The sequence below is a fragment of the Chamaea fasciata genome, unplaced genomic scaffold (assembly GCF_029207755.1).
Source record: "Chamaea fasciata isolate MVZ Bird 193981 ecotype frontalis unplaced genomic scaffold, bChaFas1.0.hap1 SCAF_11, whole genome shotgun sequence".
Classification (NCBI taxonomy): domain Eukaryota; kingdom Metazoa; phylum Chordata; class Aves; order Passeriformes; family Sylviidae; genus Chamaea; species Chamaea fasciata.
The window spans coordinates 4,060,301-4,088,236 of record NW_027094096.1 but is presented as its reverse complement, the minus strand read 5'-3'; the positions used below and the strand labels follow the sequence as shown (position 1 = coordinate 4,088,236).

The window sequence follows — 27,936 nt, the reverse complement described above, 5'->3', positions numbered from 1 at the left end:
ATGTCAGAAAGGGGGGGAGGGGAGGCAAGCGAGGAAGAGGTTTTCTACTTTTATTATAATATATTCCTGCAATTTTAGAAATTCAATTCATCTGCTCATAAATGTGTATAGTCTCTTATGTATACTACATAAATAGTCTCAATATATTATAAAGTGTAATTAGCTTACATCCCTTTGAAAAGCATAGTTTATGTTGATTTAGATGTCCTACACATGTAAAAAAATCCTTCAGTGGTTATCAGGTGACAGCTATTATTTGGTGCAGTTGCACATAGAACAACTATTTCTAAAATTTTGAGTTATTCTGATTATGTTATGTCTGTGACTCTCTGTGTCACACTGTACCCTATGAGCAGTGGTTAAATGATTGCACTTTAGCACTACCTACAAACACACAAGGCTTACAAATGCAGCTTTTTGTAGTAATTTTTAACCAGATAATGATGAATATTTTCCGTTTAACATTTCACAAAAGGAAGAAGTGCTTAACAGTCCTTTGTTCAATGCCTTTGGTATGAGTGAAGGAATTCAGCAATGCATAATGGGTTTTCCCTTTTTTATTGTCACTTTATTAGCTGATTTGCTCAAATGTGAAAATTAATGACAAGTCAGCTGCACAGTGTTAATGGCCTAATCATTAATTTGCATGGGAGTTACTCTAATAATAATTAAAGGGAGCTCATTTGTTATTAATGTGGAGGCAGTGAGCATCGCTTTAAAATAATAATCCAATTAACATTCATTGAGTGGAAATTTTACAGTTTCCATAGCATGAGTGGCTGCTGCTGTAATTTGAAAATATTATTTCACGGCATCAACCTGAAACTGTGGTGTTTTAAAGAACAAGGCAATGCATCATGTCAGGTGTCAGGAGTTAATTGTGCTGAGCTGGTGGCAGGAAATAGGAATCAGCACTGATTGGCCTTTATGGGAAGTTTCTGCAGGGCTCCTTTTTGTCTCTAATTTAGAGGCCACATAAAGATGTTTGCAGAGAAAAGAATCGTCTTCCTAAGTATCAGACCCATGAAGCACTGAGTAGGGCAGGAGGGAAGAGAAATTGGTGAATTAGAAACTTTGCGTTGATAATTTGGTAAAAGTGCTCTCCTCTAGGGCAAGCTTGATTAAAGGAGAGCTGTGAGAAGACTCTGGGCAGCCCAGAGCAGGCCAGCCACTTGAGGGGCAAATTCAGGTAAGGAAAAGATACATTTCCCATCTAGTTTAATCTTATGTTTACAACTTGAGTAGCTAGCCAAGGCAATTAGAAAGATTCTACTATTGTGCTGGGGTTGTAGGCTTTTCTGATACTGTGTTAGATTCAAGAAGCAAAAATATAAGATTTTTTTTGTTGTTGCTGTTAACTGCCTGATTGCAGGTAAATCCAGTAGAACTTTCTGGGTTAGTCATTCAATGAAATAATGGTATGAAGGCGGGCTTACAGCTAAATTTGCTGGCAGCTCACCTCTGTAGAGGTGTCCAGGCTGTTCAATATCTTGTGCAGTTATATGTTGGTACAACACTGTCAACTACATGAGTCTGTTATACTACAGAATGTAGTATAGAACTTCTCTTGCATCATTCCTGATTTTCTGTTATTTATTTAAAGTGAAAAAACCCCTTTATTCAGATGCAAAGAGGCTTTAAAATTAATGTTATGTTTTGTGATATTTACAATTGTGAAAGTGCTGTAGAGAATACAAACACTGCCTTAGGTGTAGATATTGATGCTTTCAGCTGACTGTTCAAGGAGGGAAGGGGTGCCTTTTGCATCGCAGCAGATAACAGTGTTCAGAGTGGTCATGTAGCCCATAACTCAACAGGAGAGACTCCTGTCTAAATCTAGCCAAATCTAGAAGATCATTGTTTCCATCCCTGTGTCCTGATGTGTGCTGATTTCCTTTACTCGGGAGGTCTTTGGGTAAAAGTGATGCCTTAAGTTTCAGCTTTCATGTTTTTCAGATTCTGTGCTGCTCAGGGGTGCAGTTCTGAGCTCACATTCAGTGTCACACAGCTCTGCACAGAGCAGGGAAACAAAACAAATCCTTTTCCTACTGAGGACCAAGGACAACCATTACAAGTTTTCAGGCCAAATGCATAAACCATGTTGGACTGTAGAGAGAAAACAAGAAGGATGGGACTTCATAATCTGAAGCTGTAATTGGACAATTAACCCCAATATGCAAATGGACCAAAACTTGTAAAACTGTGAGACCTCATGACCTGTGGTCCATTTTGTGACCATTTTGGGTCCACCTTGGGTGTAGCCCTGGCCAGGTTCTGTCCTGCCCAAGGTGTATCCTTGAGGCCTTTCAATACATGTCTACTTTATTCTCTAGCTCTGTCCAGTCTCTGTTTCAGGTCAGCCTTCCCAAGGCATCAAAAGCGGTCACATCTGCACATGCTTTGTGCCAGCTGGGAGGAGAAATATTGCTCTGTTACTGTGATTTGATGTGTCTTGCGATGACAAATGTCACATTTGATGTGGTCATAGTAAGCCACGAGGGCCAACCAGATTGCAATCCTTATCCTCTGTGTTGTACTGCTTTAGATTTCATCTGAGGGATTTTGTGTGAGAGCAGCTCATATGTACGTGTGTCCTTAGGTTAATGTGTTAATGCTACTGTAATTTAGTAACAAGATCCGCTAACAGCTTTCTCTGACTGTACAGGGTTTGTGACAGGAAGGACACTGGAAATGAGGCAAAGTATCCCTCTTGGAAGTTTGCACAAATACCCCATGGAGCTTGTTTGAAGCTGGGTGAAGGACTGCAGTGTGTGTACATATAAAAAAAAAGTAAAACTTGGAGAAAAGCAGCTTGAAAAATGACAGTGAGGAGGATGACAAGTTCTAGAGAATTACTTTTTTCCCACTATAGAAATTACATTTGCTGACAGAATTTAGTTGTGTTAGTGACTGGCTCTTAGGAAAGAATGATCAGGATCTGAAGGTGGTTTGGAAATTAAGACAAACACTAGTAAGACTCTGACCAGAAAATAAGACTTATCCAACCCAAAGCAGACATGGCCAGAGCCAACTTTCAGAGTCTCCAGGGAAATGGTGTATTATGCCAAAAATAAAAAGATATGATCTGTGTGGCGAATCTGATAAGGAACTATATATACTAACCCCTAACCCTTAAAGGCTGGCTGGATGTGTTCTGAAGGTAGAATGTCAAATTTGTAAAGCCTTCTTCACACACTTTGTGCTGAAAAGGATATTGGACTATGCAATGTCTTACCAAACTCTACATTGTACCAAGGCAAGTGGATTTATTGCTAAAGGAAGAGGAAATACTCACGCAAACTGAACAATAAAGAGTCCAGGGCAGAGGTGGTCCCCAGGCGGACTGAAATATTTCTAGATATTTGTGTCAAACCACTTGGGTAGTGAATGAAGTTAAAAAATCATAATGTTTAATGTTTTTCATTCAAGAGGTAAGTGGTGATATTCAAGTATCTTGTTGTTGACCTAGGAACAGGGTGACTTTTTTACCTCTTTCCTTCTGTCTTTGAGAACAAAATAGAAGAGACTTTTCTGCTTGGACTATCTCACTTCTGGAGAAAAGCTCTTGAGATAAGAGGCTCATCTGCATCAATCCTATGGGTTTGCTATTAGGCTGAATAGAGATACTGTATCCTGCTCAGCTGAAAAAGATAAAAGCGCTATTCCTCTTGTTCCATTTATCATACCTCTACCATGCTCCATGAATGAAGGAGTAAAAATACTTTTGGTTCCTAGTTTATTAATATTTGCAGCAGCAGAAGCAAATACATCTTGGAGCTGTGTAGAGTTCCTGGAGGATTTTTAGGTGAAGCTGTTGTGAGGATTAGTCCATTCTTTTCTATAGTAATCACTTACGTTTCCTCTTCAAATTACAGCTCATCTAACTGCAGCTAGATCATGAAGTACTTGCTAAAGATTAGGGGAAAAAATTAGAAATAATTTTTAGATGGAGGCCTCTCTATTGTTCAGTGAGCCTTTGAAAATTGTGTGTAGTGTCCAAGTCAGAGCCCAGGTGACTTTTCAAGCAGCCATCCATATCCACCCCTTACAGAAACTCACAGCCTTAAGGTAAGGCTCTGGTGTATTTGTGCTGGTGTCTTAGGGAGGTTCTTTGTGAACATCAGTTTTCACTGCTAGATTTAATGTGGAAATCTTCCAGTGATATCAATTTATGGATGTTAACTCTGGTAATGTAGACCAAGCTATATAGGACCAGGGTAAAAGACTAATTTCTTTAATCTGGTTGTCAGGACTAAATATGCAGAGATGGTATTTAGGCAGTCATGGAAGAGAGGAAAAAAAATGTAAGTCTTTGATATTCACAACCTTTTATGACAGCGCATTTTAGTGAAGTTATAAATAGTATCAAAAAGCACTTTCTGAATTTTTAAGTTTTCTGTGATAATAGATAAAATGCATACAGTAAAATGAGAAAAAAACTAGTGGTGCTTTGTCAAGACTGTTGATGGTGTAAAATTCTCATATCCTTTTCTCTCTAGATGATATGTTTCTAGTCTATAATCTAGCCTCATACAGGAATTGATACACATCTTTCATTGTTGTTGTCTTTCCTGTGCTGGCTTAGTTCCGTTACACTCATTTTGAAATAAGGAGAACTGGAAAGTCTCAAGATAAGATTTGTTCCATGAATTTATACAGAAAATAAAACACTCTGTTCTTAGTAGTTCTTTATTCCTCGCAGCATTTTTCAGATCACTACTGAATACTTTGAATAATGCATGTTCCAACACAGGTCCATCTGGGACCACACTAGTGAACTCCTTTTATCATGAAAAGATGCTTTCCTTCCTACTTTGTTGTTTATCTTTTAGTGGGTTATTAATACTTGAAGGCTGCTGCCCTGTATTTGTAACAGCCATACTTCTTTAAGAGCCTTTGAGATATCTTGACAAAACTCTTTGAAAAGCTGAGTTTCCTTTCACCTCTGTCCACAGCTGTCCTACTCCCTGAAAAGAATCCAAATAAACTTTGTTTTCTTCCTTTGGCAGTAATGCCTTTTTATTCACAGTTGTTTTAGCCAAGATATCTGACATAATGCAGAATTACTACATAAAGGTTTATAGTGTTACGTCATTGCTTGGCATAGGTGACAGGGTGGGGAGTGTTACCCTTAGAATTACATATCTGCTAAAAGCCTGCACAAAGGCAACCAGAACACAACTGTTCCACTTTCCTTTTACCCCTCATCACTATGATTTGCAGCTTTGGTTCTGCTAGGACCTTAACTTGGGACATCTTGCTGGTCATATCGTGTGCTTTTCCCTTCTGTCTGTGAGGCAGCTGAGCCATTCAAGGAAGGTTGTTTTTCATGGGCTTCTTTATAGTTACCCAAGTTCTTGTCATCTACCAGCTGCCTTGCTGTAATATTTCTGGGGTAGCCCCCAAAGAACTTTTGAGGGACATTGTAAAGAAACACCTACTCTCATAGTGGTATGTGCTATGCAAACTGAATAAATAACCAGAGCTAATTCAAGGGTATTAGAGAAAGTCTTGTCTTGGGTGCTGTCACCAGAATGTGAAGCCATGGGTAGTAGTTACACTTAGCCTTAACAAAAATCACTCCCTTTATTGAGTGACATACTCAATTTGTTATACCAACAGAATCCCAAGACCTGAAAACTCATGACTCTTAGAAGCACTACCTAGTTGTGTACCTAACCCTTTACAGCTTGTCATTTTTAGCTGGCTGTTGAAGAATGGATCTGACCCTCAACAGCATCAGCCTCCAGCAGGAAGTTTAAATTCAGTCTAAATGTCTGGGTAACATCACTGGATGCAGAAAGCAAGGCATTTGAGGCTCATTTTCAAATTGTTGTAGCTCGGATTTATTGCTCTGCAGATTTTTATCCCTTTGTTAATCACTTCCAGGTGGTACTGGCCGAGTAGTGTATCTAGTTCCTTATCAGACTTGCCACACGGGTCGTATCTTTTTTTTTTCTTTTTTTTTTTTTTTTTTTTTTTTTTTGGGGGGGGCATTGATGCCGTGGGAAGGCTGTCCTGGAACAGAGACTGGACAGAGCTAAGAGAATAAAGTAGATATTTATTAAACCTCCAGGACCCATCTTGGGCAGGGCAAGAGCCTGGCCAGGGCTACACCCAAGGTGGACCCAAAATGGTCACAAAATGGACCACAGGTCATGAGGTCTCACACTTTTATAAGTTTTGGTCCATTTGCATATTGGGGTTAATTGTCCAATTACAGCTTATGAAGTCTTATCCTTCTTGTTTCTCTCTTTGGTCCACTGTTGTTTGTGCTTTTGGCCTGAAAACTTGTAACAGTTGTCCTTGGTCTTCATCAGGAAAAGGATTTGTTTTGTCTCCCTGCTCTGTGCAGAGCTGAGTGACACTGAATGTGAGGCTCAGAACTGCACCCCTGGGCAGCACAGAACCTGAAAACATGAAAGCTCAAACTTAAGGCATCAGCATAATGCACCATTTCCCTGGAGATTCCAGAAGTTTACTCTGTCCTGGTCTGGTTTGGGTTGGATAAATCTTGTTTTCTGGTCAGATTCTTACTAGTGTTTGTCTTAATTTCCAAACCACCTTCAGATCCTGAGTCTGGTCATTCTTCCCTAAGAGTCAGTGGCCAGCGGACTGAGCTTCCTTGCTTGCTGCATTTGTTGAATTTTGTCATATAACTGGCCAGAGCTCTGGTGACTTCCCTTACTCATCTCATGAGGATATATCACACTGTGGCATCACCTTGTCACATACACTTCATCATATGTAGAACAGTTGCATGTCAATCTTTAAGGTCTTTTGGAGTCTCAGCAGATAGTCACATCTGCCCAGGAAATACATTATTATTTTGAAGAGAGACCTTTAATTGGAAGCAGGTTATATTATACCTTCTGGTTAAGGAATTTTTCTTGTTTTGCAGTGAGTATTGATGTTGGCAGATGTTTATCTGTTGGAGACTTGATGAAACATCTTTTCAGAAGAAAAAGTGATTTGCTTACGTGCAAGACCAGCATGTTCCTCTGCCCTTGGAGGCAAATAAGGAACCCGCCTCTTTGATACAGAGCTATTTTTGTCTCCCTCTGAACACTGCTTATCATGCATTATGCATTTTTTTTAAAAAATGCTGTCAGCAGATAGAGCCTTTAACATTAACCTCAAGTGGTTCCTATTCAAAGATAGCACCTGTAGTCAGTTCATTCAATTGTGTGGGACAGAGGCCTTAGGTCACTTGCTGATGATGGCAGAGACCTGATCCTGAAATGGCATTGTCAGCATTTTGCATCCTGTCCTGTTGGGGAGATTACAGCTCCTTATGTCTGGAATCTGCTTGAGTGAGTGTGGTGGTGTAAAATCAGCTGAGAATTAAACTCTAAAGAAACTGCTCCCCTTTATCCCCACCCCCTCTGGTGAGAGAGGGACAAAGGCAGAGACTTTGGTTTGAGATAACAATTTAATGAAAACGAACAGCAAAGAAACATAACAAACAAACAATAACAGCAGCAATATTAATAATGAAAGTATACAAAAGACAGGGCGATTTACACACAAGAAGGTGCTCAGAACCTCCACCCAGTTCAGCATGGCTGATGGGACAAAGACAAGGTGGTTCCTGCAGCCTGGAGGTGACTGGGATAATTCCTGGGATAAAGACAAGATGTGGCTGTTTCCTCAGCCTGGAGGTGACACGTGGTAATTCCCAGGAGAAAGACAAGGTGTGGATGTTCCCATAGCTGGTGCTCCCCTTCCCTGAGCAAATGAAGAACAACGATGGACAACTCCCACGAGGGATGGGAAGGGATGGGCAGCGGTGTGAGAGAAGCTGAGTCCACAGCACTGGCCACTGTCAACATTCCAGAAGTAAAACAGGAATGAAATGGTGCCACTTCTGGTGCGTGTTCAGTTTTCCCCTTCCCTGAGGCCACACCTCCTGTGATGATGTGGGTGGTGTAGAATAGTGACCCAGCCACACTCATGTGGCTCTAGGCTACTCCCCCTTGACAACTGTGATGAAGCCAGGACAGTCAAGATCTTCCTGTTCTCAGTGCTTCAGCAAGTGTTTTCAATACTGCCTTCTTGAGTCACGAGGGTAGGAAGAAGGGACTTGTACAAAAAGCAGTAGTTCAGGTGTTGGTGAGGATGGATTTGCACCCCTCAGGCAGAGTGCCCTTGGCAGAGAGGTCACAGTGCTCCTGACTAGTGCAGTGTATTTACCACTGGACAATGGAACCACTCTCATAGTATAATCTTCTCTGCAGGATAGGCCAGATCCACGTTGAGGCCTTATGTCCTGCTGTGTGAGGCTAATAGGCTAATGTAACTGGTTGAGTAGTTTTTTAAGGTAGAAAAGCTTAGGTCACTTTTATTTAGAAAGATTTCCTTAGAGGTTGGCATCCACATTACTGTCTCACTGTGAGAGAGGGTAGTGGTACAGACAGGAAGGTGCGAGCAGTGAGGGAACATCGACTGGCTGAGCATTTGTTGCCTAGGTTTTGAAAATACTGTTCCAATTAGAGCCATCTATTCAAATTTGTTCCTCAGTATTCTGTTTTGCCTTGTGTTAACTACATTTGTGGGGTAGACTGACAAGACGCTTAGCGGTCCTGGCAGAATCGTGGTTGACTGATGTAAACATTTCCTGCCAGCATATGTTAAATAGCTTACATTTGTCAAAGTCAATCCATCCTGGTCTCTTCCTGTCTGGATCAGTACCAAAGCAGAGTCTGTACTTGCAGGAGTGAACAGCTAGTCAATCTGTGAGAACTCAGTTATTCACTGTATCTCCTAAACTATATTTGCTGCTGCTTTGTTAAAAGTGTGTTCTTATAAATTTAGAGGAGAAACCCGCCTCCTGTTAAAGTTTAGGACTGTTTAGTAAAATTCTTGGATTTTAGAGTTTCACTTGACACACCAAGTGGCAAATGAGCAGTGTCAGCAGCTTGCTTGTTTGATGCCCCTCTATTTAGCACCAGCTGGGAGCTTAACCAAATGATTAACAGACATCTGTGCAGAAATATTTTACTCTAAACTGCTTGTATAAAAACTTCAGAGGGATGAAGCAATTTTGTCTTTACAGATATTACACCTATGTGTGTGAAATATGAACATACCTCTAATGTTCTTGTAAATCCATTGCACTGGATTTAAAACCAGTTTGACCTGAAAGTCCTACCAACCCAGATTAGACCATGACCATGTAAAGCTGTCCAGAGCTTGTTTTTGGGGAAACACGTTCTCTCTTTGGGAGGGGGAGGAGAATCAGGAGAAAAAGGGTAAAATCTGCAGGTTGAGATAGGAAGAGTTTAATAATTGAAATAAAGTAAACATAGTACTGATACTAACACTAATAACAATTATAATGAAAAGGAGAAAAAGGAGATAAAACACAAGAATAATAAGTGATGTACAATACAAATGCTTGCCACCCTGCTGGTCTATGCTCTCCTTTTGGATTCTTCTGCAATTCCCTCCTTCTGGACAGCTCCCCCCAGTTTAAATAGCGAGCATGAATTTTTGGTCCGGAATATGTCTTTGGCCAGTCTGTGCTTCCCCCCAGCTCCTTGTGCACTTCTTCTCCAGCGGAGAATGAGAAACTGAGAAGTCCCTGACTCAGGGTAAGCACTACTTAGCAACAACCCAAACATTGGTGTGCTATCAACATTATTCTCACACTGAATCCAAAAAAACACAGCACTGCACCAGCTACTAAGAAAACACTGATTCTCCCCTAACCAAAATCAGGACATGTAATCATGGCACAGCTATATGGAATAGAAAGAAGTTCTTGTAATATGGCAGGTTTTTTTCCTCTGTGAAACCAAGTTGAAACATGCAAAAAACGTAATAAGAACAGGAGAATTGGCTGTAGGCATGGAGTCACATTAATCTCTTTTTTATTTGTGAAAAAAGCTTATTGATTGTGATTAGTTACTGTTCTTACATGAGTTAAATAAGCATTTTCCCTGTTGCTGGAGAGTAATGATGATTATTTTCAGGACAGAAAGTTCTTGATCACAGGCAGAAATTGCTGCTGTGCCACTGGCCCTTTGTCTTCATTCTGAATGATTATCTGTTACTGGCTGTGGAGGAAAGAAAGCTGTATATTTTTCTCCTTCTATGTCCAACATCATGAAGTTCTCATATTGTACCAGGTCAGCCAGCACATCCTTCTGTCCAACTGCACCAAAAGTTGTCTTCAGCCCACTGAAAGTGCCAGCTGGCCTTGTAGTGAGCCTGGGACAGCTGTGCTGGTGATGAAAAGAACTCCACTCAGCACCAGGGTTACTGCCACTACACATGGCTCTATACTCAGGGAGATAGAAAAGACCTTTTTGAGCTGGAGGTGTGTAGGCATAAATGTGGAGCATTTTGCTGAATGATCCAAGTGATCTGATGAATTACTGGGATGGGAACATCTCTCACCATGCAATTATTCAGTGAAAACTTGATCTGGTCACTGAATCTAAGTGATGCTTTTAGAGTAGTTTAGAAAGAGTTAGTGCAGTTTTATAAACATCTCAGATTGTTGTCCGGAACATGGTGTATAATTTAGGTAAACTATTTCCAAGAGTTCAAATGGAGTAAGAATGAATGATGAGAAAAGCTGTAAAGGTATCCTAGAGAACAGATCTGATTATTGAAGAGAAGTTATTCTTGTTGGAAGTATTTAGTTTAGTGCAATGAATGCTGGATTGTGGACTGTAAACCATTAAGAATAACTGAGAAAAAAAGAAAATGAGGGGAACTGGTAAAGAGATGGCCCAAGAGCATGCAGGTGCAAATAAGTGTGAAGAAGCATCTGGTGCCAAATTAGAAGACTCCTGCTTAATGGTTGCTTTTGTAATCCTTCTTGCATAGCAAGATGGTAGTAAGCCAGCTGGTTGTACTATGGAACATTTAGAGAAGCACGGTTGCCTGAAACAACAGGACTAGTGATCCAGGAGGCACTCACAGTAGTTTCACTTTATCAGTGGCTGTTGACTAGGAATTTTACTTCATTAGCATAAAAATTGTAGCTGTCTGTTGTCTAGGCTACTGAGAGTTTTGTTGTACAAGCAGCAAAAGAGGAAATAGTTTAGTGTCTCTTGTAGCAAGCGTAATATTTAAGACACAGGGAGCCTGATACCCTCATATCAAGGGTTAACACACCTCTCTGATACTGCAGAAAATGTTAATTCAGTAGTTGCATTGTACTTTTCTCCTTTTAGAAGGGAAGAGCTTACAAATTTGTGTTTCCCCTGACTTTCCAGTAGAAGTGAGGCTAAGGAGAAGGTGAACTTCTTTATCTTCTACTCTCAGGATGGAAATAAGGACTAGAGAAGGGTGGTCTGATATGAATATTGGGCACTCACATTATGTTGATCTGCTTTTGTGAGCAAGAGGAACTGGAAGCCCAGTAGAAACCCAGGTCATGCAGCAGCTCATTCACTCCTTACTGGTTTGCTAGATTATTGGGCTGTGTTGATGCGATAATAAAAGATGTGCTTGGTTAACCCTTGTTTGTCTGCCACCTTCTGAGTTTGTATGCTTCTCCTTCAGGCCCAGGAATCACAGCAGTTTGTGCCCACTCTGTGTATGCTTTCAGTGGGTTTGGACCTCCCTTGTCCACTCAGGCTGTGTGGAATTTGCTGGTATTTTGCCACTTTCCCTGCGCAGATCATGTTGAAATGTTTCGATGATCAGTTGCAAATACCTTGAAGTTTTTTTTGCTTTTACTGACAGGTTCTCTTCCTTCATTACCTTTTGTAGTTAACCTGTATTTGTGTTGCTATTTCAAATACAATGCACTAATGTACCCTCTTTAGCCATCTGCCAAGGATATTTTTCTAAAACAACTCTTTAGTCCGTTCACTCTGGTAGCTGGGACAAAGATCGCTGCAGAAAAACTAACACCTGTGGAGGAGATCAAAAATTCAGCATTTGAACTGAGATTTCCTCATCGCCATAAGCTTTCTCCCAACATTTAGGTTAAACTGTCTTCAGAATTACATCAACATCCTCTGCTTATACCCTGCCACCATTCTTAAACTTCCATGATTATTAAACCTCAGGCATTCTCAACTCTGCCTTCCTGTGTCCTCAGTCACAGACTGTTTAGGAGGCTACAGGTGTAGAACTTCATGATCATTGAAGTAAAACCTCTATTGGTTTTAGTAATTGTGATCCTATGATATCTGTTATTAGCCTTGCCACCTGTTTTCTAGATAAACTGGTCTGTCAGTAATTTATTAGACTGAAGGAGTGGAGCATCTTAATTAAGATCTTACCTTACCTGGATCAAAGCCACGGAAAGTCTTAACTCATCTACTTTGATCTCTATTATATCAATACGAATAACTTGATTAAATTATTTGGCTTCGTTTTAGTCAGAAACTTCTTTTGTGTACTACAGTTTAGGTCTGTCCCCAAAATTATGACCATGAGGAAAAGTGCTTAGAAATTTGCATGTATGAGAACTGTCCAGCATTTCATACTGCCCCCTCATTTCACCGACAAGTTGATTAGACCATGCTATTGTTTTGAAGGACTTGTTCTTTTGTTTTGTTTTGTTTTTCCTGCAAGTACTTCTGCATTCTTCCCTTTCAGAAAGGAACATGGTGGCTCTAGCTGAAAGTTGGAGATGCTTTCGCTGAATGCAAATTTTAGCTTCAAGGAGAAATCTAACTAGTCAGCTCTGAGTAAGCAGATACCACATCCAAAAATCAGTCATTGTTGTTATAATATGTACGTGATCCCTTTGGTCTGTGTCAAATTACAGAGCCCTGAATCTGATTAATCTGCTGTGGTTTTGCTGTAACAAGATGAGATGGGAAGGGCATAGTTAGTAGATGACACATGAAACTGCAGTAAAAATAATCCAGGAATGAGGATTACATCCTGAATGAATGGAAGATTTTTACTTTTACATCAGACTTTATACTATTATGTAACTGTAGCAAATATATTTAAGATCCTGGCCATTTCTACCCTTCCCCTTGAAAAGCCTTAGCACAGTTGCCAGGTGTGCTTTGCAGTTTGCACACAGGTTATATGAAAACCTGTGTAAAATCTGAACACTTGAAATGTCCTGTGATTCGTAAGTATGATGCTTGCTACTCTAACCCCTTAGTTCTCTCCTAGGCCTGCAGATCAAATCTTCAGCAGATATCCAGGGAGGGTGTTATTCACAAAAGCCTGGGCTGTGCATAGACTAATGAAACTTGCTAGTTCCCTTTGTGTTGCTGCTACATGAGCTGGATTCAGATATGTTAACTTCATTTTTGGCAGCAGCTGGAGCAAGGCTCAGATTGTGTTCAAGCATGTGCATGATTCTGGTATTAGCTGTCAAATTACTAGAAACAGTTCTGTGGCAATTCAGAAAGCAGATTTACAGTGGTACTTCTGGTGAGCTGAATTAGGCTGGCTTCACAGGACTAGGGCCAAACTTCATTTTTCAGAAAATGTTTGTGACTTGAGGGATTTGAGAAGCATGCCATGCTGTGGTGATTGTGTATGGTAAACTGTTCTGGATGCAGTGGACCTAATCAGCTTTGAGAAAATGAAGAATGTTGTAAAAATCTATTTGCATCAAGAGTGTTATTCCTTGTGAATGTGAGATGTAATTATGCTGAATTACTAATTCAATGGTACAGAAAGCAGGGTTAGGTCTTGCTGTACAGAGTGAAGAGAGGATATAAAAAGCATGGGCTATTTTGGCAAGATCATTTCTTTCATCTCAGAATCTACAAGCTTTTATTTGATGATGGTTCTGTAAAGCCAGGTATTGTTTAGGATCGTAGCCCTTAGTGAATCTGGGCCCTGGCCTTTGCAGTTGTCAGGCTTGCACCTGAGCCACCATGCCTGTGTAGTTAAAGGAAACTCTTGCAAAATCCTGTGCAGGTTTTTGCAGCTCTGCAGTCAGGACCATGCTGCGGGCTTCTACTGGGGCTGCTACTCCAAGTCAGGGGTTTACAGCTCCACTTTCTGATATGCCTGCCATTAAAATTGTGATGATTATTGTCACAGCTTGTGTGTGCTTGTAAAGGAAGTTTGTTAATTTTCATATGCGTGAAGTCAAACCATTGTTTCAGCTTAGAAGTGAAGAAGGCCGGGGGACAGAGCTTACCACAGCTCTGAAATGTCACCCTTTTCATTTGCTGGATGATAGGCAATGTAGTTTACAATTTCAGAATATCCTTTAGATATCAACCAGAGATTCTCATAAATTCTCAGGTCATTTCTTGTACATAAGAATGTAATTTTGACTGGAGTCCAGTTTCCTGTGCTGAGCTAGTGAGGTTATATGTCAAAGGTGAGGGTGACCTGATGTACACTGGCGTCAATAGAAGCAAGGTGAGTGATCTGGAATCTAACACGGTTCTGCCACTGCAGTCACAATTTTAGGATATTTTACCTGTATATTGAAACACACTATTCCTTTATAGAAAAATCTTCTGAAGGCAGTAGTTCTTTCCCTAGCTAGACAGGAGTTGGGAGGGATAGTTGTTTAAATGTGGAATGTAGCTGCTGCTGAATCTGTTGGTCTTTACTCCCCCAAGGAAGCAATATTATCGTGAGGGTAACCTGCCTGGCTGTAGGATTGCAGAGTTTTGGTAACAAAGGAATGTGGCACACATTCTTGATCCTAATCCTAGCTTTAGCCTTCTGCTCCCATGAGATTTAGAGTCAAAACTAGTTAAAAATTGATCTTTGCAGGCAAATAAGTGGGTTTTTTCATGCTTTTCAACTAATTTGATTAGTGTGGAGTTTAACATTTCCTTCTGATTTTCTAGGAAAGTGGTGGCAAAGTGATAAAAACCGGAGTTTGATCCCTTGCTAGATTTCAATATCTATTGGCTTATTTTTGTGCACAGTTTCAAGGGAAGCAAATAGGAGATTTTCCATGGAAATCGAAAGCTGTAGGGTTTTGTTCTGGAAGGAAAATTAGTGTTTCCAGTACTTGGGCAAACCTTGGCAGGCAGCAGCATGGTGCTACTCACTGCTGTGAATGTTCTTCACTGATACAGGGCCAGCTGGAATGGCCACTCATGTGGAAGTAACAGCAAGGGAGGGAGTCTGAGCCTTCTGTTTGTGCTTAGTGCCCTGCTGTGGCTTGAATGGCCCAGCTGAGAGCCTGCAGGTCAGCAGTAAAATGCTGAGCATCTGGATGTGTGAAGATTTTGATATGAGAGTTTCTACAGCGTTGTGATGTGTCAGAGGAACAGCGTCAGGATTCTAAATCCTTCTGACTGTTTTTTGAAATCGATTTGGTGAGTGGTTTACAGCACTCGGGCTCTCTGAGGGGTTCACTTGTTGACTGTCCCAGGATAGCACAGAAGTCCCAGCCCTGTGGGTAGATATAAACTACCCTTTCCTACTTTGTTTCCTTTGTGAAGAAAAGAGTATTTTGTTGGTGAAGACAGAGCAGGACTTGATAAGTGTCTGCAATGCAGGACTACAAAGGATTGCTAAAACTGTCTGAGATGAGATGAATGGCATCTGACAGAGCTGTTGAAGAGGAGGACTTGAGAAGGAAGGATGAGCTGGAAAGTTTTATTATGAAGGAAAACTATCTGGTACAATATGTGACCATTCATCCATAGCCTTGTTTTAGAATTTGTCTTTGGGAGTTCCCTGCCTTAATGCTTAACAACTCTGTGACATTATTTCAGGTTAATGTTAATAAGCTGTTGTCAGCCTTCCTGAGAAGACAGAACCGTGCCTGTGATGCAGGTCCTTTTTCTCTAACCAAAAAAGGGTGGGGAGCAGTGGTAAGTTCTGCTATAAACCCTCCTTGGATCACCAAAGTCAAATATTCTTTGCTGGTTTATTTATATTATTTAAATTGCTTAGCTTTCCCTTATTTTGACACCAACAGATTCCAAAACAAGTCAACAGCCCTGGAATCCAGGTTATCCCACAGTGCCAGGGGAGGAAGGAGAGGAAAGATGTAAAATGGGATGATGTCTGATGTGTGAAACCCCTGCTATCCTAAAATTTAGAACAAATTTGAAGATAATAATGGTAAAATCAAAAACAGCATATGGGAAGCTGATGGCACTGTAAGGGGTAGGCTGTTTATAAACATCACCTTGAAGAGAGAAAAGTCAGGTCTAGAGTTTATGGCTCAGCAGGCAAACAGAAGCTGCAAGAGCTACTGAGACAAGTAGGTTTAGTCCTCACTTTGCTCTGCTCCTAACAACTCACACCCCCTCCTACCTCCAAGTGATCTGTGATTGTTGGCATGGAGATTCAGAGGCAGAAGAGGCATCATTTAAAGTACAAGTAAATGAAGAACAAAGTGGTTGGATGCTTTTCAACTTGTAGCAATGGTTAACTAGACATGTTAACTCCAATGTTTAACTAGACATGAAGATGAAAGCATTTAATGGACCATCTAAGCACTCTCATTGGACTAAATCTGAGAGTAAGGTATTCATGCACAAGTATATTTACCATTAAAATTGCAAAATGTTCTAGCTGGTGCAGCCTCTTTAGTGCTCTTGCCTTTTTAGCAATCTCAAAGCTTTAAGATGATTTTCTGACAAACAGAATCAGAAAATGTGAGTTTGACTTCTCATTGTGATGGTATGAAACTTTTGAATGTGGGGATGGGTGTGTGAAGTGGATCCTACATCTTGACTTTTGAGGAAGTTCTAAAAATTTTGGTTGTTTCCGAGACATATAGATATGTATCTAAAGAATTAAAAAACTAAGTTGTGGTTTGGATTTTATCACTTCTTTACCATGCCTTTCCTAGCTAGCATTTTAAAAAGTGGATTTTCATTAGTGCTGTACTAATGGCAGAGTCCCATTTGGTAACTCCCAGCTACATCCTATTTTAGAAATGAAAGGACACTGACTTTGGCTAAATCAGCCTCTGAATAACTGCTGCTGGAGATACATCTCTTGCAAGTTCTAATGTAAGTCGGGCTTTTATAGCTTGTCTTTTATTCCCCTTGAATGGCTATTTGACTGCATGAGAAAGGGGCTTTACCTTTGCCGTAAGCCTACTGATTCTAGCTGCTGTTTTGTATAATTTTTACATTTTGGTCTAAATACTAAATGGTGCTTCTAATGGTATTTGAATTTCTGAAGTGTTAAAGCATTTGCTTGCTAATGAGAAAATAGAAGCACTGAAATATGCCTATTGCTTATCAAAAAACCCAAAATCATCCTTGCTGCTATTGCTAGGAGGAGAAGTAATAATAAATAGATAAAAAATAATTAAGCCATAAAAAAACCTATCCTGGTCAAAATGATTACCAGATTGTGATATCTTGTTGAATTACCTTTACTAGTGAACTCTAAGCCAAGATCTGAAGCAGCTTCAGGCTTTCACTCTTCAAATTATATAGACTAGGCTGATCAAAATAACCAGTGAAACTATTCAGACTTGTTCTGTAAAGTGGCCAAAGAAAAGCTCAAAAACTCTGAGCTGGTACAGAAATAATGAACAAAGCAATCTGCTGATCTGCCCAGGGAGTGTTTGCAAGTCAACAGACAGGGGCTCGTGTGTGTCAAGTGCTTCAGGTCCTGACACGCAGTGGAGGTGCCAAGGTACTGGTCTCTGATTTCTAAAGGAGCTGCAGCTTGTCTTTGTATTTGGAGCTGGAATCTGACTTGGGGCATGTGGAGGTGGGTGAAGTTTTTTTGCTTTGTCTTCTACCAGGTAATCCTCTCCCAGGGAGGCATGAAGCTATTTCAAATTAGATACAGGAATCTATGCAACATAAGCATTTGCTAAGAGTCACCAATTCACTGAGGACTTGCTCTCTTATGCTGACATTTTTGGCTGTTTTTTTGTAAAAAACAAGAACAGTATTGCACTGGTAAAGAGGCACAGGAATTTTGCATTGCTGCTCATACCCCCCAAAAGAAAGAGGAGGAAGGAGCAGGGCAAATGATTAGAGGGCCCATGAGTTCTAAGCCTCAGGGAAGAAGAAGATCAATGGTGCCTGATGAAATTTCTTCACTTGTGTGACCATGGCTAACCCTCTGAGGTGCTCTGCACTGTGCTATTTGAAGGTAGTGAGGAGACACAGAGACAAAATACTCCCCTACTTGTGTTTTCCATCTGAGCTGCTTCTCAGCTTTTTCATTCACTATCACCTTGCCCCTTTCAGTGGAAATCAAACTTCATGCTTGAATCTTTTTTGAATCAGGGCTGATTTTTTGCCAGTTAGGCAAAATGAAATTGAATACTCCTGGCACTGAAATTGTGGGACTGATTATGCTGTTTGTTCCCCCTGTATTTGCTGCAGACTACAGGCATGATTTCTCTGTGCACTCACTTTCCTAGTTGCAGGGAGGGACAGCTGGAATGAGACTCCTGTCCTGGGGTGTCTTTAAACCTCAGTGAGAGATTCTTCAGAGATTGGTTTTCAACACTTTAGTTAGTACTCTGCAGTATCTTTTTTTCTCCTGATTGCAGGAGGTCTCTAGCATCCTGGGTTATGGTGCAAAGGCTCCTTGCCCTTTCTAAAGGTGTTGCTAAAATATCTCAAGAGTTTTAATTAGATGCCTTCCTAACTGTTGAGAAGATATTCCTTGATAGTCAAATTATCTGGAAGTGCCATCTTAAGGCCCAGACCTGTGATCCTGGAATCAGAGGAGACCTGAGCTGATTTCTTAGAAATCTTGTTTGACCTTGAGTATGTATCTTAAGGCCAGTCCTCCGCCTGTTGCCTTATGCTGTAAATAATGGAATTAATGGACAGTGAGCTCTTTGAAATTCCATAATGAGCTGTTGGGGGCATACTGTGGTATCAGCAGTAACTACCTTGGTAAAAGTCTGCAGACTTTGTGATGAATGGATGCTAGCAGGAATTTGTGTGGTGTATCTCCCCAAAATTCTTGCTCTGTACTTTCTTCCTTCATCTCAAATGCTTTTTGAGGTTCACCATGAACTTATGGAGTAGTAAAATAATTAATAGAAAACCCAGAGAGAGACTGTAATAGAATTCTTTGATCTTTGGGGTTAGAAATTACCACTCTAGGGAAGAGTGTGCATATGTAAGTGTACATATATTCTAAATATATGTAGTTTTTTTGTTATGTCAGCTGAAGGCACTGATTTGCAGATGAAATTTGGCAATCAGACTTAGTGTTCTGTTCAAATGTAATGGCTAAAAAGCAGAAGAGGATTTTCCATCCTGTTCAGATAGGGATGGCCAGGGTAGGACGTGCTAATTTAGTTTATTTGCCTCAGATTCTGACCTTTAAATTTGACAAAAAAGCACTTTCTCCTCAGAAAGATTTAGGACAGAGATCCAATAAAAGCCTAAGGATTTTTTGATATGAAAACATGAGGTATCTGTGATAACTTATCCAAGTACCTGTTCTTCAGATGTATTTGTTTATTTGTTATGTATGATTGCTCTGTAAGTGTGATAGCAAGGGAATAAAAGAAATGTGTTCTCTGAACAGTTACAAGTGTATCCTAATTTTCACCAATACATCTTTGCACTAAAAGTAATTATATTGGATTGATAAACGCTTTTGCCTTTATAGAATAATTATGGAACATTCCAAAGGGATAATAAAAATAATTTGTTATTTTATGGAACAGTTTAAACTGCAACAACTAACAGACAACAACACACTTAAGCATATGTACAAATGAAAGAAACATTTAATTTTACAACTCAGTGTAGCTGGGGGATTTCTTACCACTCTATACTCAGCTCATAAAACTTCAGGTGTTTCTCACTGAAGCAAGTTTACATTTTCTTGGAGTTCAGTGAATCTCAGCAGTCTTCCAGTACTCTGAAAGGAAAAATGAATTTGTGTCAATAAAAATAGTGTTAGAATGCTTTAAGGTTCAAGCTTGTGTTAGAGCTTGATGATGGCCTGACTTGACTTTATAGGGACATTGTATAGAGGCATAATAAAAGACAAGTTCTGTCTGAAGTACACAACAGTTAAAAAAAGGCTTGTGAGTGAGACAAAGCTGTAAAAGTGGATTGACTTGTCAGAGGTCACAGAACTTGTCAGTTGCTGTGCCAATCTTGGCATTTCTTGAGCTCCAATCCAGAAATGATCAAGCTGAGACACGTTCAGAAAATTTCAGGGGTTTGGCCTCTTATCACTTTTTTTTTTATTTTCAGAAAAGACAAATCAGAAGTGTGAAGCTTCTCCATATGTATGGGTCAACAAACTGCTCTTACCATCAGTGCTAGCACTCCAGCCAGGCATGCTGCAGGGATCTGTGCTTGCATTTGTGTTTAATCTTTTGCAGCTCCCAAGAAGATTTACTATGGCCTTTAGTGGTGGAGGAGCATTTAATCTACTCTTGCTGATTACTCTTTGGATAAATAATCATGGGGAGGGAAAAAAGGGGTCTTATATTATTTAAATATTTTTATTTAAATATTATGGGTATGGGATCATGGATTTAGCCTCTGAGTTCAGAAGAACAACAGTGAAATTTCTTCACTTGTGTGACCATGGATAACACTCTGAGGTGTTCTGCACTGTGCTATTTGAAGGTGGTGAGAAGATACAGAGATAAAATACTTCCATATTTGTGTTTTCCATCTGTGCTGCTTCTCCGCTTTTTCATTCACTATCACCTTTCAGTGGAAATCAAATTTAATGCTGAATTCAAACAATTCCCTGGTCTAGTCATAAGAAAAAGCCAAAAAGTTCTTCATGCTGGTTGTTAAATCTTAAATATTCCTGGAGTTCTTTCCTGTTCTGAACAGATATGAGTAAGTGTTAAGAGCTCTAGATCTTTTGTCAAGATGTAAGTACATATTTAATAGTACACATAGAATGATGCAAAGAGAACCTTTCAGCTCTGGATGCTGATCCAGACTGTAGGTTGGATAGATTTCATGTGCATTTTGTGTTCCTGAATCCTTGTTGGAGAGGGAAGATGTGTGATAGAAAATCCAATTTATTCAGAGCCAAAAGATGATAACCTTGGAACATTTTATTGAAGCCTTTTGATTAGCTGAGATAGATGTTTCTTTCATGAGCAGATGTTCCTCAAACCCTGCTCAATTATGTGCAATGTTTTCATGGTGGCAGATAACTGCTGCCTGGAAGGGGCTGATGTGGAGCCATTGAGCTCTCATTTCAAAGGAGATGAAGGCATGGGTTTCAGCAGTAAAGTCAGGAGAACAAATTACTTGAAAATTTACTTTTGGGGTCTTTTTGGTGTATTCTACCTGGAGTCACTAGTGACTAGAGAGGAATGCTTTAACAGTGAGAGGGAATGAGGGCACTCACTTAGAGTCTCCACTAAAAATCAATAGATTCTACATCTGAAATCCAGGCTTTCAGTTTAGGTCTTGTCCTTTCTTTCTAGTAGATTAAGATGTACTTTTTATTATTCATCTCTGCTGCCTTTTTCTTTCTGAAACTGAAAACCATGTTCTCAGAGGTGTCCAAGGACCGGATGAGACTAGCCATACTAAGAGTGTGAAGAAGACACATTTGAGACTTGAGCTAAAATAAAATAACTGATCTCTTTTTAAATACTTCATTTTCTGAAGACTTGCTCTGAAATGGTGAAGTGCTGTATTCCGTTTTACACAAGGAGACCTTGCTAATTTTGTCAGTATATGTGATTAAACAAGAAGGAACTTGCAAATTATTCATCCTAAACATCCTGTTGAAAGTTTGGAGGGGAAAAAAACCCCAGCCTGTTACTGAGTTAACTGAACCTAGAAGTGAAGCTATCTGGTCACACCACAGTCTAGTAAGTCTTGGACACTGAACAGCTCTGGGAGAAAGGAGGTCAGGTGAATAACTAGCAAGTAATACTTTCCTAACTCCTGTTAAGTACAGGTGGTAAAATATCTAGCCTATACTTTCCTTTTCTCTCCAGTAAAGATAGTTATAAATGGTATAGAATGTTTTTCTACACTGGTATTAAGCCATCAGACTTGCTGAACAATACAAACATAAGCTGGAAAGAGTCAATTAAAATAATTGTGTAATTAGGAATGTATGTTATTCTCATCAGTAATTCTGTGCATGAAACTATGTGTGCATGTAATTGGGTTTAATTGCATGCATTGAAATAAAAAGACTGACTATTGCTCTTTTTGATGCAGAACTCTCATGCTTTCAAAGCTCTGGCATCCATGTACCGAGGACACTTAAAAGAGATACCTTAGAATTTCATTGCTGACTTACAGCCTTGTGAGTCAATGTCCATTCCATAAGGGCAGGAGAACAAGTAGCAGTGAAGTTGGAAGTAACAGTTGGTCCTTGGAGGAATTTCAAGTGATTTGAATGTGCAAAGTAATAGGAAGATGCAGTTGAGAAAGTAAGCTTTTCACTCCTACTCTGATTTATGGTTCATGAAGTCTGTTTTTGAAAGGACTTGCACTTTTTCTCCTTGTGCAGAAACAGGCAGAACTCTGATACGAGTATAAAAATACATGAATCCAGTCTGCTTTCCTTTGTCCAGCTTGACAGGCACTGAAAGCAGCAACTGTGAAGGAAGTGCTACTCAGTCTTGGATTGTAGAATGATCAGGGCAGATGGCAACTTCAGGAAACTGAGCTGCCAGATTCTAACCTGTCAGTTCAAAGCATGGGCAAGCTGCAGCTTTATAGAGGCTTAACACTGCCAAATTTGAAAGATTTTATAGGGCTAAATAAGAAACATTCCTGACAGCTTGATAATTTTCAGTCTGTGCTCAAAAGCAGATGGATATAAAAGCTTTTAGACCTAACAGTTGTTTAAAAATGTTGACAAAACAGTGTTTCTGCATTGAGCAAATAAACTCTTCCTGCATAGCTGGAAGAAAAATCCCAAGTCTGAGACAGTCTTTGTGGGAAATGTCATCCAAAATGACTTGGGACAGGGGGAAAGTGATTAAATGAGGCCTTAAGCACAGAAAATGTTAGGTTGCTTTAGCTATTAGTGCTGGCAGTTTTGGCTATGACAAGCACATAGCGCAGGGAACCTGGCGTGGCAAGGACTTGTATCCCTTGCTGGCTGCCAAATGTGATTTGCCAACCAGCCTGCTTTGGCTGTGACTTGGATTCTTGGCTCCCAATCCATGCATTGCACCAGCTGTGTATTAGAGGGAATCTTCTAAAGAAGGGCTAAAAAACAAGTGAGACTGCAGTTTTACATTTTCTACTCTGCCTTTTTCTGTGAGAGGTTCCTGCAGCAGAAAAAACTGATGGAGATGAGCTAGGTGAACATTTGTAACTGAGCCCCCAGGAAGCACAGTGTCTGTACAGTGCTGTGTTGGCTGCAGAGACAAACCAGGGAGGTTGGGCTCTGATCCAGACAAAATGCCTCCTTAGCTTGATGAAGGTTGAGGGTTAATTAGAAGCTGCCTGCTGAACAATAGCTTGAACAGTATCCGTGGGGATTGTTTTGGAAGGGGCTCTAATGAACTAATGAGAAGAAATAGCTGCTGCTGAATTATGGGGCATGATTTAGGATGGATCTAAGACAGTAGAGGGATGTTGTAGCAGCCCTCTTGTTAGAGGGTAGAAATGAGCTGAGACAGACTTGTTTATCACAGCATGAAAAGGCTCCTGGTTTATTCCTCTTTACAACTCAGCCATCCTGACTCCAATCATTCACTGTCTCTGGCTGCACCAAGCTCGTGCTGGAGGTTTCCCTTGCAGCCTCTGACTGCTGGTTATTTCCTGCTGAACTCTGATTGCAGGGATTAGTGCGCAGACTGTGACTGCAGGCTTTTACCTGGCTGGACTGTGGCTGCAGGTTCCAACAACAGGCTCTGATTGCAGACCCAGACTGACCTCACAGCAGGGATTCTCTCCCCAGGATCCTCCTTCTTCATGTTTATTCCCCTCAGCAGCTAACCCACTTCCTTTAATCACATTTAATTCTGTTGGATATAGCTGTGACTCATCAGGAGTGAGGCTATATTGAGTAATTAACACAGCTGTGACTTATCAGGGACAAGGTCACCTGTATTCCCGTCTCCTACAGAGGGGACACTAAGATTGGATTTGAAACTCGTTAGTTCTTCATAATGACACCTGTGTGTTGTTACTGGCTTCTCCCCCAGACTAGAGGAGGAGCAGAAAGTTTCAGGATGAAATTTGGTGCGGCTGGGAGAATATATGGATGTGAATCCATACAAGCCTTGTGTTTTCAGTGTTGGATCAGTTTGCACATTATTTTTTCCCATGCACACACACATTTTCACAAGTCCAGCGTCTATCACTTGTACCATGCTTAATCAGATGTCCAGTAAACAATCTAAATATGGTAAGTAGGCTAAATTTTTTCTTGGGTTCATCTTTGTAGAAAGGTTATCACTGCTACCTTGCACTTCTGGTGTGGTACAAACATGTTGCAGCTGAGGTTGCCTCACTTCATGCTTTCACATAGATAAATATTCAGCTATCAGCCTCTTTACACCCATGCTATTAGCTGCCCTTTCAAATTCCATTGTTCTTAGCAAGATGGGATCCCTGGAGTATTCCATTGCATCTTTGATCTCGAAGTTTTTGGCCCTGGGACTTGCTTTCTGATGTTTTAGTATCTGGTCAATTTATACAGAAAAACTAAAGATAAGCCACAGGGTGAAATGCTTTCCTGCTATTAAATAATGCATTACAGCATTTTATTTCTCTGATGCTATGTTTTTGTTTATCTTCAATTTTCAGTTTGTTCTGCAGATGTGTTTATTCATTGTCATGAAAATCATTGTTCTCAGAGATCTATGTGCAAAGCAAAGTGTAAATGGTCTATTTGCTAACATCAAAGTAAAAAAACAAATTAGGTTATTAATTTTCTTGATATTGAATTTTGAATATTCAAAATATTCATGCCTCTGCTTCTGTTGTGTGCTTAGAAAATGAGTTGTTCCACCTACAGTATTGTATACAACGCTATATGGTAATTTTTTCTACTTATATGGCAGGGAAGTTGAGGACACTTTCCTAGCATTAAAATTGGCATCAGCAAGGTTCAGTCCTTTCTGTTGATCTTATGACTTGTTGACTGCCTGGTGTCTGGAATTTTGAAATGGTCTACACAAAAAATGTCCCAAAATACCTCAAATCTAGAAAATCCAGGAATTCTGTGCGATTCTGAAAAACCATGACTGCTACTCATACTTATGTGTCCCTGTGCCATGCAGCTGCTAGGTTCCAGCCCTCAAGTGCATTGCATTGTTAGAGGCACTGGTCAGAAATCTTTGGCTGCGCCCTTTTCTACCTGATGGTAAACTGCAGCATCAGAGTGAAATGTGATGTGCTCGTGTGTCAAATCTGAGATCACCCAGTCTTACCTGAAGCAGTTAAACAAGCTCCTGAAGACAGCCCTGTGCCCAAGGAGCTTTGAAATATACTTGTGGTGTGAGTGGGAGAAGAATGATCCAGTCTCTCTGTGGATGCCACTTGCTCTTTTGCCCCCTTACTCATCCCTTGGGGCAGGTCTGCAGCAGTTGCTGCAGTGTCCCAGCCCTGCTGAAGCCAGTGACAGTGACAGCTGTGCATTTCCCAGCAGCTGTACATCTGCCTCTAGGGAAGAGAAGCATTAGGCTTAGCAAACTACATTTAAAAATATTTTGCAGGTCTCTGTAGATAACCAGTTTCCCACCTGGGATGTTGAAATTGCAGAAGGTCCCTGCTGCACCCCAGACACCGAGCACTTTGGCAGTTCTACTTTACAGCTTGGTGTTTAGTTAGATCTTTGTAGATGTTGTAGTTAATCAGGCTTTTGAACTTTCAGATTCCCAGTTGCATTCCCCCAGTACTGGCCTGGAAGCCACCATGTCGCTTGTACTGGCAATTACTGACACAAAACAAAAATGTATATGGGATATAAACCATCCCCATGACAACTGGGGATTAGGCTTATGCTTTTCTTTTACTTATTAATTACCTGGCAGATGAAACAGACAAGCTGGAAGATGATACACTTGTTTCCTTTCCATTTGCTGCTGTTAGGTCTGCATCAATAACTTGCAAGTTACCTTCAGTCAGTGACAGTCAACTACTCGAAAGCAGATTTTCAAGTATTTTAGTTTTTATTTTCCTGTGTAGACTAACTCCTGGCTTGTGTTCTTAGTATGTGGTGTCCCTCTCTGCCCTCGTTAGTGTATACTCCAAGAAGAAGAATGGGCAAGCACAATAGGCCATACATTTTGCAACTATTGTCCCCAGCAAAGTGCAACTTGGAGAACTTTAGTAAGTGGAAGTATTTTAAGATGTTTAAACTGAGATAAAAATGGCCTGCAGGGATATTGCAAATATTATGTGTAGTTTATGTCTAAAAGGAGCTAAAGTGACTAGGAAAGACAAAAAAAAAATTTGTTTTTTTCATCCTTTGAGTCTGCGTAAATGAGATTTTGTGAAGGACACTCCTGCAAATACACTTTGTGTTATTCTCTATTTTATTTAAGTGCGCTACTTTGAGTTGTGCTACTGTTGTGGGCTTCTTATGGAAGATGATTCAAGGAATGAGATAATTAAAGTATGAAATTACCTTGGAGGAAACGATGCTGAGTGGAGTGCTATTCTACGGTGATAACCTGGATTCCATTCAGAGGTTTTTTTATGGAATATAGACTTAAATAACTTCAGAAGTACTTTGAGGAGAAAATTATGAGGAGGCTGTAACATAAAAGGTGCTTTTATAATTGGGGAACTAAGCTGCTAGAGGGGAATCAGAATAGCAATAAACTGGCCTTACAGTTAAGATTTTGTATTGGGATTTATGAGGCCATTGTTCATGTCCCAGGCTATCAATCTCTTGTGACTTAGGCAGCACAGTCAGTGTCTCTTGCTGTCACTCTTCCCTTTCTGGTACAGATGGGTGCAATTCTGTTCTGATATGTAGTGTGTGGGAAAGGACAGGGATGGAAAGGTCTGAAAGCAGGTCTGAGATAGATAAAGTGTCTGTTTTAGTGGGGCCAGATAGTGTAAGATGGCTTCCAGCCTCTCAGCTGTACCAAGGTTGAGTCAACTCAGTGCTTTGTGTGAAAATAGCACTTGGAAGAAAATTCCTCTGACTTTCTCGTGGGCATCACACCTTTCACCCTCACTCCCCAGTCTTCTGGAGGTCATTTAAGACCTTTTTTTGTTTTGAGCACTTCTCTGAAGAGCGGGTCTAGTGAAATATTTCCTGTGGCATTGTTGTCATGCTTGTATCCTGCTTAATGAAAAACCTGCTTGGTTTTTTGTCCTGAAATAGACATTTGGTGCAGAGTAAAGAGTTGGCTGAGGCTGCAGATTTCCCTCCAGCAGGGATATCTGCCCTATGGCTGCTTATGTACATGAGGCTTGAGGCTGGCAGGAGCATCATCTCTTGGTGACCTTTCCTCTTTTGTCCAACTGAAATTGCCCAATGGGGAGAGCAGTCAGCAATGAGGAGCTGACACGGAATGGTTGTGTAAGACAAGCGTTCCTGAAAAACTGAAAGATCAGAGAGGCATAACTGCAATTCTGTTTCAGGGTTGATGGGATGGTTTTATGCTGTATTTTAGAGCTAGGGAAGTTTGTGCTAGACCTTCCTCTTTCAGACTCAAGTCCCTCTTTGTTCTTCCAGGAGTTTGTTTTCTTTGTTCTCATTTCTTTACATGAGGCTGTGCTCAGGATATAGAACCACTTTTTTTTTTTTTTTTTCTTTTTCTTTTTTTTTTTTTTTTTTCCTACTTGAAGGAACAAAGGGGCTAAAGTAGTGTCAAGGTTTCAGGATGTTGTAATCATCTTATTGCAGTGAGAATCTCTTAAGATGAGGTTCTCTATCTGGAGAAGAATGTTTTAAAAAAACTGACAAAACAATTGGACTTGTTGGTTAACACCACTCCTCATCATTTAAAATAAGCATTTTGAGACTTCAGATTAGCAGTTTCTGTAAGTAGAACCTAGTGTCTGGTGAAGCTCAATTTTTGACAATTTTAGATTTTCAGGTACCTACTGCACTGCCTTAGAAGCCTGCCTTACCTGAGTTTTGAAGGGAGGAACTGTTCTGGAAGTTAATATAGGTTGTGTGTGTGGCCATGGGGCTGTGAGGGTTTTGGCA

General features: G+C 40.3%; 1 long non-coding RNA gene across 6 annotated transcripts in view; it reads left to right on the top strand.

Annotated features, from left to right (window-relative positions):
• The first annotated feature begins 865 nt into the window (after positions 1-865).
• LOC136295293 (uncharacterized) overlaps positions 866-27,936 on the top strand; it is a 96,808-nt gene continuing 69,737 nt past the window's right edge. For all 6 annotated transcript variants that reach the window (XR_010722628.1, XR_010722632.1, XR_010722627.1 and 3 more), the window contains exon 1: positions 866-1,189. This is a non-coding gene — a long non-coding RNA (uncharacterized lncRNA). The remainder of the gene's footprint in view (positions 1,190-27,936) is intronic.